Source organism: the organism of the source record quoted next, unplaced genomic scaffold, assembly GCF_019419815.1.
Source record: "Pyrus x bretschneideri cultivar Hongxiangsu unplaced genomic scaffold, Pyrus_bretschneideri_v1 Contig55, whole genome shotgun sequence".
NCBI lineage: Eukaryota > Viridiplantae > Streptophyta > Magnoliopsida > Rosales > Rosaceae > Pyrus > Pyrus x bretschneideri.
Window position 1 is genome coordinate 1,788,618 of NW_025999793.1, and position 8,812 is coordinate 1,797,429.

Below are 8,812 nucleotides of genomic sequence, written 5' to 3' on the forward strand. Positions count from 1 at the left end.
TTTTAATTAATTTCTGGGACTTGAGGTGGATTAATTTCTTTGGTTAATTTGGTTAGAATCGTTTTTTCCCGTATAATTAGTTGATTAGTTGTAATTTAGTTCGGTTATTAGTTTTTGGATGATACTGGAAGATTTGATTGCTGTTAAATTAAATTTACACAGACATGGATACTCTCTTTCACGTGGTATCAGCCAAAACATGTCTGCAACATAAATTTACACCGGCATGTGGATAGTGAGCTTTTCAAAAGTAGTTTTTTTTATTTGGACCAAAAGATAAAAGAATAGTATGAGTCACATGAAATGGAAGATTGCATAATCATAGTAAGCATATGATTTTGAGCAGGCAATGAACATTTCAGAGCCTTATCTCTAGCTCATAATTACAATTATGCTATGTAAGTCTTGATGATGTTGTGGTTTTTTTTGCTTTATTGCGTGACTTGTTGTGGTCTCCATTCCAGATCTATATACACCATATAGCTTCTGATGTTGTTGTGGTCTCCATAGAACTTTGTGTCTTGTTTTGCTCTATCATTAAAATTCAAAGTTTTCAAGCCCTTTTCATTAACTTTCCTTTAATATTATATATATAAGGATGGCAAAAAAGGTGGGAACTTCAGCAAGAGCTGCACATGGTACATGCAATGATCATAATATATCCGTATTCAGTGAGTTGTGCATCAAGGATGTTGAGGTTGGACGTCGTCTTGGCCCTCACTTTAACAAAGAAAGATCGGCAAATTTCATAGAAAACTTTAGGAAAGAAACAGGAAATTCTTATAGTAAAGCGCAATTAAAAAATAAGTGAGATAGACTAAAAAAGGATTGGTAGTTGTGCAAAAAACTAATTGGGAAAGAAACTGGCCTAGAGTGGAATCCAAGCAAGGGAACAGTGGATGCCTTTGATGAATAGTGGAATAATAAGATTCAGGTATGTTCACTTTGTATCAGTTACGATGTTATTCTAGTTATAGTAATCATAAAGTACATAATAACAACATTCTTTTTTATTTGTAGATAAATCCTGAATATGGAAGATTGCAGAAAGGCATCACTCCTGAGTTCGAGGAAAAGTTGGATAGGATGCTCTCAAACAACGTGGCTATTGGTGCAAATGCTTGGGCACCTTCATTTGGTGCACTACTACCAAATAGTAGGGATGACTCAACAGGAAATGTTAATATACAAAATGAATCTATTGGATCAGATGATGAGGAGAGTGCACTACCCAATCTATGAGAAAAGGTGCTAAGAAAGGAAAAAGAAAAAAGGTGACCAAGGTGAATTGAGAACAAGTAAGTTTGATAGGAAAAGGAAAAAGGTTGGCGGTGCTGCAAAATTGTATGGTCAAATTGACCGCCTTATTGGTGCAGTAGAGGGTAAGAGCACTATGAGGCAATTGGTGATAGGCACTAGTATTCCTGAAGTTGTGCAGGTTGTTGAACCGTTACCGGTTGTGAGCGTACTAGCCCCTTGTGGCTGTTTGCAACTAATTTGTTTTTTAATCAAGAGAAGGGAGAGATGTTCTCTATCCTGAAAGATCCTAGTGTGCAACTCACTTCGCTGAATTTTGAGTTCATCAACCAATGAGGGAGTTGTAGTTTTACAAAACATTTTGGATTTGTACACTCTTAGTCAGATTTTAGGATTATGTCTTAGAATTTGTTTGACACCTTCCTTGAATGTTAATTTGAATTATGAGTTAATTTTTAGATACTTTGTTTTCAATATTGGTACAACTGTTAATTGGCAAGGTGCTTGAATTTTGTTAAGGATTATTTCTTAACTTGCAGGTGCGCTTGAATATGAACATTCTAGATAATGATGAGGAAGAGTTTGACATATTAGCATGCGCTTGTACTCGAGCTATTGAAGCATATTATCTAAAATATGTGCATAAAACTCCATGTATGAATTTTTTCAAACAGGTAACATTTGGTTAATGAAAGTATTGCAAGCTAACTATAGTTTGAAAGGTTCAAGGAGAAAGTGATATTAGGAATGTTCTTGCATATGTTAGGACATAGTATAGAAGAAAAAAAAAAAAAGAATAGCTAAGAGCAATTTCAACACTCTTCGGAGATCGTTAGTAGATATTTTGGTGTTATGTTGGATATTTTATGTTAAATGGCAATAGATATAATCAAACTTATGGATTTGGAATTTAATACCACCCCATGGGGCATAAAGGTAAAAGACATCACCTGTCATATTTTTATAGGAGTGGCCAACCAACGAGGCATAAAGAGGTATTCAACCATAGACATTTTTCTCTTAGAAGCGTAATTGAGCGTACGTTTAGAGTATGAAAAAAATGTGGGCAATTTTGAGGGATATGCTTGATTGTGTGTTCAATAAGCAAGTGAATATTGTCATTGCTACAATGGCTCTTCATAACTACAAAAGGAGGCATTCTGAACGTGATAGGCATTTTGATGACCCCGAAGACTATAGTGAAGAGAGCGATATTGATGATGATGAAGAGGAAGATCGAAATCACGACCAAGGAGGGATGGAAGCATTAAGAAATAGCATAATGATGAACGCATATTTTACTATTTATTTTCTCGCGAAAGCTACATTTTCTTGTGATATTTTGGACTTAGACGAAAGGAATTACATAGTGTTGTGCTTTTATAGTTATATTAATGAGGTGGAGGAAAATATGATGTTATAATTCCTTATTTTTAAATAAACCTAATGGTCTGTTATGATTTAAGTGTCTACCTATTTGGCTATATAATATACTTGTGGCTTACATTCATGTTCTTTTGATTTATGTGCAGTGCATGTCACTTGTTGGAATTGGAGAAGCCTTCAGCACGTGTTTATTTCATAGATCACAAGTCTATGCAATACTGAACAGACAAGTAAAAGAAAAAAACAAAAAAAAAAAACAAAAGAAAGCTGCATATTTCCTCTCGCATTTTTGAGGGTTAGCCTCCATACGAAACCAGAATAAGAGAGACCTTAGTGAAGTTAAATTGGACAGAAATATGGTGAATCACCTACACAAAGCAATTTCAAATTCATGGGTCTTTGCCAAAAGCATAAATTTGGGATATTAGGTTGCACAATCTGTTCAATTGCAGAAGAAGTCTAGTCAGCCATGGTGGATATCTATTTGGAGATGAAACTTCGATTGGAATTGTTATATCTTTACCATTAGAGGCACCGCAATCTCTTAGAGGTCAACTAAACAGACCTTAGTTGCCACTTCGCCCAACAATGCTGAAATTCTCGCCGTACACGATCTATAAAGACAACGCAGCATGCATTGAACAAGTCAAGAATATTTCTGGATGGTAGCGGCTGTGGGTGATATTTGAAGCTCCTGCGATCTTTTCCTCGTCGTTGACTTCCCGACAATGATCTATGAAGACAACGCAGCATGCATCGAATGCTCAAGAAGGGTTACAACAAAGGAGACAACACCAAGCACATTGCATCGAAGTCTTTCTTCTCACATCAACAACAAGAGCATCAGAAGGTTGAAGTCACGCAAATTCGTTCACAAGACCATCTGGCTGACCTCTTCACCAAATCACTACCGAAGGCGACGTTTCAGAAGCTTGTTCAAGGATTGGTATGCGTAAACTTTCTGAGTTGTAACATTGTTAGTTCTCATTGGAATTAGGTCAAACTCAAGGGAGTATCCTGAAGTATACTTGCTTGATCTTAATGTACTATTTTTCCCTACGATTAGAAGCATTTTTCCCACTGGGGTTTTGCTACCTGACGAGGTTTTGACGAGGCTCTCATCTTGGGTTGGTTATATCCCTAATGACGCCCTGTAGACATTTCATTTGACTTTGCATTACTCACAAATTTTTCTTTAACTATTTGGTCCTTACTCGGATTTTTACCATAGGCTTAGGATTTTTTGTGAGACTTTACCATAGGCTTAGGATTTTTTGTGAGACTTATTTCCTTATGCAAGTTCCTACCTTATTGAGCCTACCGTGTTCCTAGAATCAGTGACGACGAGTCAACTTCCTCAACAACACATGATGCCGAATCTACTTGAGTATTTACACACTCGAGGTGGAGTGTTATAAACTTCTTATTTAAGTGTGATTGTGTAAATCTTAAATTAGATTTTATTCTAGTTATTCTTCCCTATTAGGACTTTAATTCCTTGGAGGAGAATGATTTCTATCCAACCTTATTATTATATATAAAGGCACTACGTAGGGGGGATAACACATTTAGGAGGTCAATCAATTTGTATAGCTTCCAGAAAGCTTCAAGCAACACATAGGCTTCAACTCTTCGGTGGCTTAATTTGCACCATGCAGTATGAAGCATTATTAACATCTCCTTCAACTGTACAAGGAGGTCAAACATTGTAGCTTCAATAAATTAGTTGGGTTGCTGATGTGAAAATTAACTTAACACTCAAATTAAAACCCTATGATTGTAGTATATGAAAGTAGAGATCGTTTTAGGCCGGGGATTAGAAGGGATGCTAATCTACTCTAAACTGACTTAAAAACACAAAACTACACTTAAAAACACTTAACTAGACTTATATGACTCAAAACAAACTAAAAAGACTCAAAACACACAAACTAAGTTAAATTGACTCGAAACAGACTCTAAGAAGTTATTTGGACGAATTTTAGACTATTAAGACTTAAAACACTAAATTGGACAGATTTGAACACGTTTCTAACTAATTTAACACACTTATTTAAAGGGGGGATTGATTTGGACGAAATTAAAGTAAAAACAAACAGATTTAAGGACTTAAACAACTTGGACGAAATTGGGGAAAAATATGGGTGATAAGCTAGCTAGAGGGTCATTCTCCACACATGACACACTTACATACAAATTAATTTCCAGTTGCTTTTCCAATAAACCATGAACCTCAACACCCCAGATTAACCGTGAACAGCACTAATTAACCCTCAGATTTTCCTTAAGTCATTGAATTGGATGGAATACGCATCGGCAACCAAATTATTCTTCAATAGTTCTCTACATGAACATCATAATAGAGATACAATCAAAGATCATTAAGCTTTGTGAAAATCATAAGCATTGACAAGGCATTCGTAACTATGAACAACATGATACTCCTGCCAGGAATTTATTTAACACGATTGTGACTAGCAACCTCCACTACTTATAAATATAAGTTCATAACGATTAGGTGAAACTCCCTTATATTTTAGCATCAAATTCATGCATGCAAACTAAGCGGGCCCTCTTAATCAACACACAAGAATAAGTTCTTAATCAAGCAGTTAAGTAAATTATATTCACGATTTATGAAATCACAACTGAAAGTAATCAATTCATATTGCAACTATAATCATGGTTTCAAAGTCTCCTCTAGCTAAAACAAGTTTAGCTCCTCATGTTCGCAAAACAAAGATAATTAATCTTAAACATTAAAAACAAAGATAGAATACACCTAGAAACACTCCAGGTGGCTCCTCTTTCCTTCCTTGTTGCCAACAATAGGGATTTGTGTGAATTTAGGCTCTTGAGGTGTGGTGGATGGTGTGGTGTGAATTTGTGGTAGAGGGTGGTGGTTTTTGAGTGTTGTGGCATCAAGTATTTATAGGGTGAAGGGGAGGCACAAATTTGGGCTGAAAAGGAGAGGAATTAGGACTCCAAATCACCAAAGAACAAGAATACTTTCAATTAGATTCCAAGGAGGACAAGGAATGGTCCTTGTGGCAGATTCTAGAACTTCTAGAAGGGTTACATGTGGCATAAACTTAATGCACGAAAATAGGGCTTCTAGAACTTGATATTTAGGTGATTTAATGTGAAAATGAGTCCTTTTTGAAGTTGGAATTAAGGTAAGAAAAGATTAGGATATGATAAGATAAGATAAGGTTGGATAAGGTTCCTTATTTCTTGCTCTTTCCTTATCTTCTTTGCATTTGAACTTCTTTCTCCAGATTTTTAGCCTTTCCTAGCATCTCTTGACTTCAATTTCGTCCATCCACATTGCTCCATAGTTAAGCTATCCAATCCATGCCCAAAACTGCTCCAAATAGCCTCAAAATGCACTTTCTTGCTCCTTTTGCCATTAGGACCTAAAAACATACGAAAATAGCTTAAAAGACTAAAATAGATAGTAGTTAAGTAACTAAATGCAAGGAAACAACATAACTAAGTAGCATAAATATGCTCCTATCAGTTGCCATGGATATGGTTTGAAGGAAACTCATTTATAGGCTTTCTAAAAACCTCAGGCATTTTCTACTCCAACATTTACAAGAACTTCGAAGTCGCAAACTTCAATAACCTATATAGCCACAATGACAACATGCAAGTATTATATCTTAACTTTACTTGCCAACAATGGTAAATGGAAACTTTTACCTTTCAACCTAAGTGTCCACAAAAAAAAGCTTCAACCACTGAAGCTATGTGCTTAAGGGAAAAAGCTTCAACCACTCAAGCTAAGTGTCCAAAGGAGAAAAGTTTCAACCACTCAAGGTATGTATCCAAAGGAAAAAGCTTTAGCCACTCAAGCTATGCACCCAAAGGAAAAATCTTCAACCACTCAAACAACGTGGCCAAAGGAAAAAACTTCAGCCAAGATATGCGCCCAGAAGAAAAATCTTTAGCCACTGAAGCTATGTGTCTAAAGGAAAAAGTTTCAGCCACTCAAGCTATGTGCCCAAAGGAAAAAACATCAACCCTTCAAGCCATTTGTCCAAAGGAAAAAGCTTCAACCACTCAAGTTATATACACAAATGAAAAAACATCAATCAGATTTTCTTTTCCCAACAAAAAAAGAAAGAAGGAATTGGGCTTGGGAAAAAAAAATATATGTACTTGGGCTACATCCAAAAAAAAGAGGAAAGAATTTTTAAAGTCTATTTTCTTCATTGGCTCGGGAAATATAAGACACCTCCTTCGGTAATCCTCATCGATAGGAGATTTGGTGGACTCCTAATATATGCTAATACACTTTAGTACTCGAAAGTTTCATGAGTACTCACCAATTTGGGTTTTGCAAGTCTCCAACCGAGAAGCTTTCCTCACTCGTGAACTTGGGGGACCACTGTTTGTTCCGTAGTTCACCACCCTTGAAACTACTAAGCACCGGTCAACCTTATACCTTCAAGGACCCACTGAAGAATTCATGTGGAGGCACCCTTGCCGAAGCACATGAGTTTTTCTCCAATCAAGAGACCAATCACAACACGACAAGCGTCAACCTAAAAATAAAACTCCTAGAGTCCCACATCAATTGTGGATGGGAGCCGAAGACCCTCCTCAACTATACAAGGAGACCGTTCTCGAACAATTAATTCCTAATGTCATTATTGTGCATAAACTCGTCATTAGAACTCACTAATGATGATTTTGCTTAAACTTATGTCTTGTGTAAAATCTTCACTATTAATGAGGACTCCTCCACCCTTGTGGATGTAGCCCCATTTAAGGTGAACCACGTACATCTTGTGTTGCTTCCCTACCTCCATCTCTTTACATCTTATCCTCACTATGAAGACAACGCAGCATGCATTGAACAACTCAAGAATATTTCTGGATGGTAGCGGCTGTGGGTGATATTTGAAGCTCCTGCGATCTTTTCCCCATCGTTGACTTCCCGACGATGATCTATGAAGACAACGCAGCATGCATCGAATGCTCAAGAAGGGTTACAACAAAGGAGACAACACCAAGCACATTGCATCGAAGTCTTTCTTCTCACATCAACAACAAGAGCATCAGAAGGTTGAAGTCACGCAAATTCGTTCACAAGACCATCTGGCTGACCTCTTCACCAAATCACTACCGAAGGCGACGTTTCAGAAGCTTGTTCAAGGATTGGTATGCGTAAACTTTCTGAGTTGTAACATTGTTAGTTCCCTTTAGAATTATGTCAAACTCAGGGGAGTATCCTGAAGTAAAGATGCTTGATCTTAATGTACTATTTTTCCCTACGATTAGAAGCATTTTTCCCACTGGGGTTTTGCTACCTGACGAGGTTTTGATGAGGCTCTCATCTTGGGTTGGTTATATCCCTAATGACGTCCTATAGACATTTCATTTGACTTTGCATTGCTCACAAATTTTTCTTTAACTATTTTGTCCTTACTCGGATTTTTACCATAGGCTTAGGATTTTTTGTGAGACTTATTTCCTTATGCAAGTTCCTACCTTATTGAGACTACCGTGTTCCTAGAATCAGTGACGACGAGTCGACTTCCTCAACAACACATGATGCCGAATCTACTTGAGTATTTACACACTCGAGGTGGAGTGTTATAAACTTCTTATTTAAGTGTGATTGTGTAAATCTTGAATTAGATTTTATTCTAGTTATTCTTCCCTATTAGGACTTATATTCCTGGGAGGAGAATGATTTCTTTCCAAACTTATTATTATATATAAAGGCACTGCGTAGGGGGAATAACACATTTTGGAGGTCAATCAATTTGTATAGCTTCCAGAAGGCTTCAAGCAACACATAGGCTTCAACTCTTCGGTGGCTTAATTTGCACCATGCAGTATGAAGCATTATTAACATCTCCTTCAACTGTACAAGGAGGTCAAACATTGTAGCTTCAATAAATTAGTTGGGTTGCCATGGATATGGTTTGGAGGAAACTCAATTATAGGCTTTCTAAAAACCTCAGGCATTTTCTACTCCAACATTTACAAGAACTTCGAAGTCGCAAACTTCAATAACCTATATAGCCACCATGACAACATGCAAGTATTATATCTTAACTGTACTTGCCAACAATGGTAAATGGAAACTTCTACCGTTCAACCTAAGTGTCCACAGAAAAAAGCTTCAACCACTGAAGCTATGTGCTTAAGGGAA

At 36.8% G+C, this 8,812-nt stretch overlaps 1 long non-coding RNA gene across 2 annotated transcripts in view; it reads left to right on the plus strand.

Annotated features, from left to right (window-relative positions):
* The window catches only part of LOC125470979, a 28,279-nt gene extending 25,400 nt beyond the window's left edge, over positions 1-2,879 (plus strand). The window contains exons 2-3 of one of the 2 annotated variants that reach the window (XR_007253316.1): positions 1,021-1,931; positions 2,225-2,879. This is a non-coding gene — a long non-coding RNA (uncharacterized LOC125470979). The remainder of the gene's footprint in view (positions 1-1,020; positions 1,932-2,224) is intronic. The other variant, XR_007253317.1, reaches the window with a different exon arrangement.
* The last annotated feature ends 5,933 nt before the right edge of the window (positions 2,880-8,812 follow it).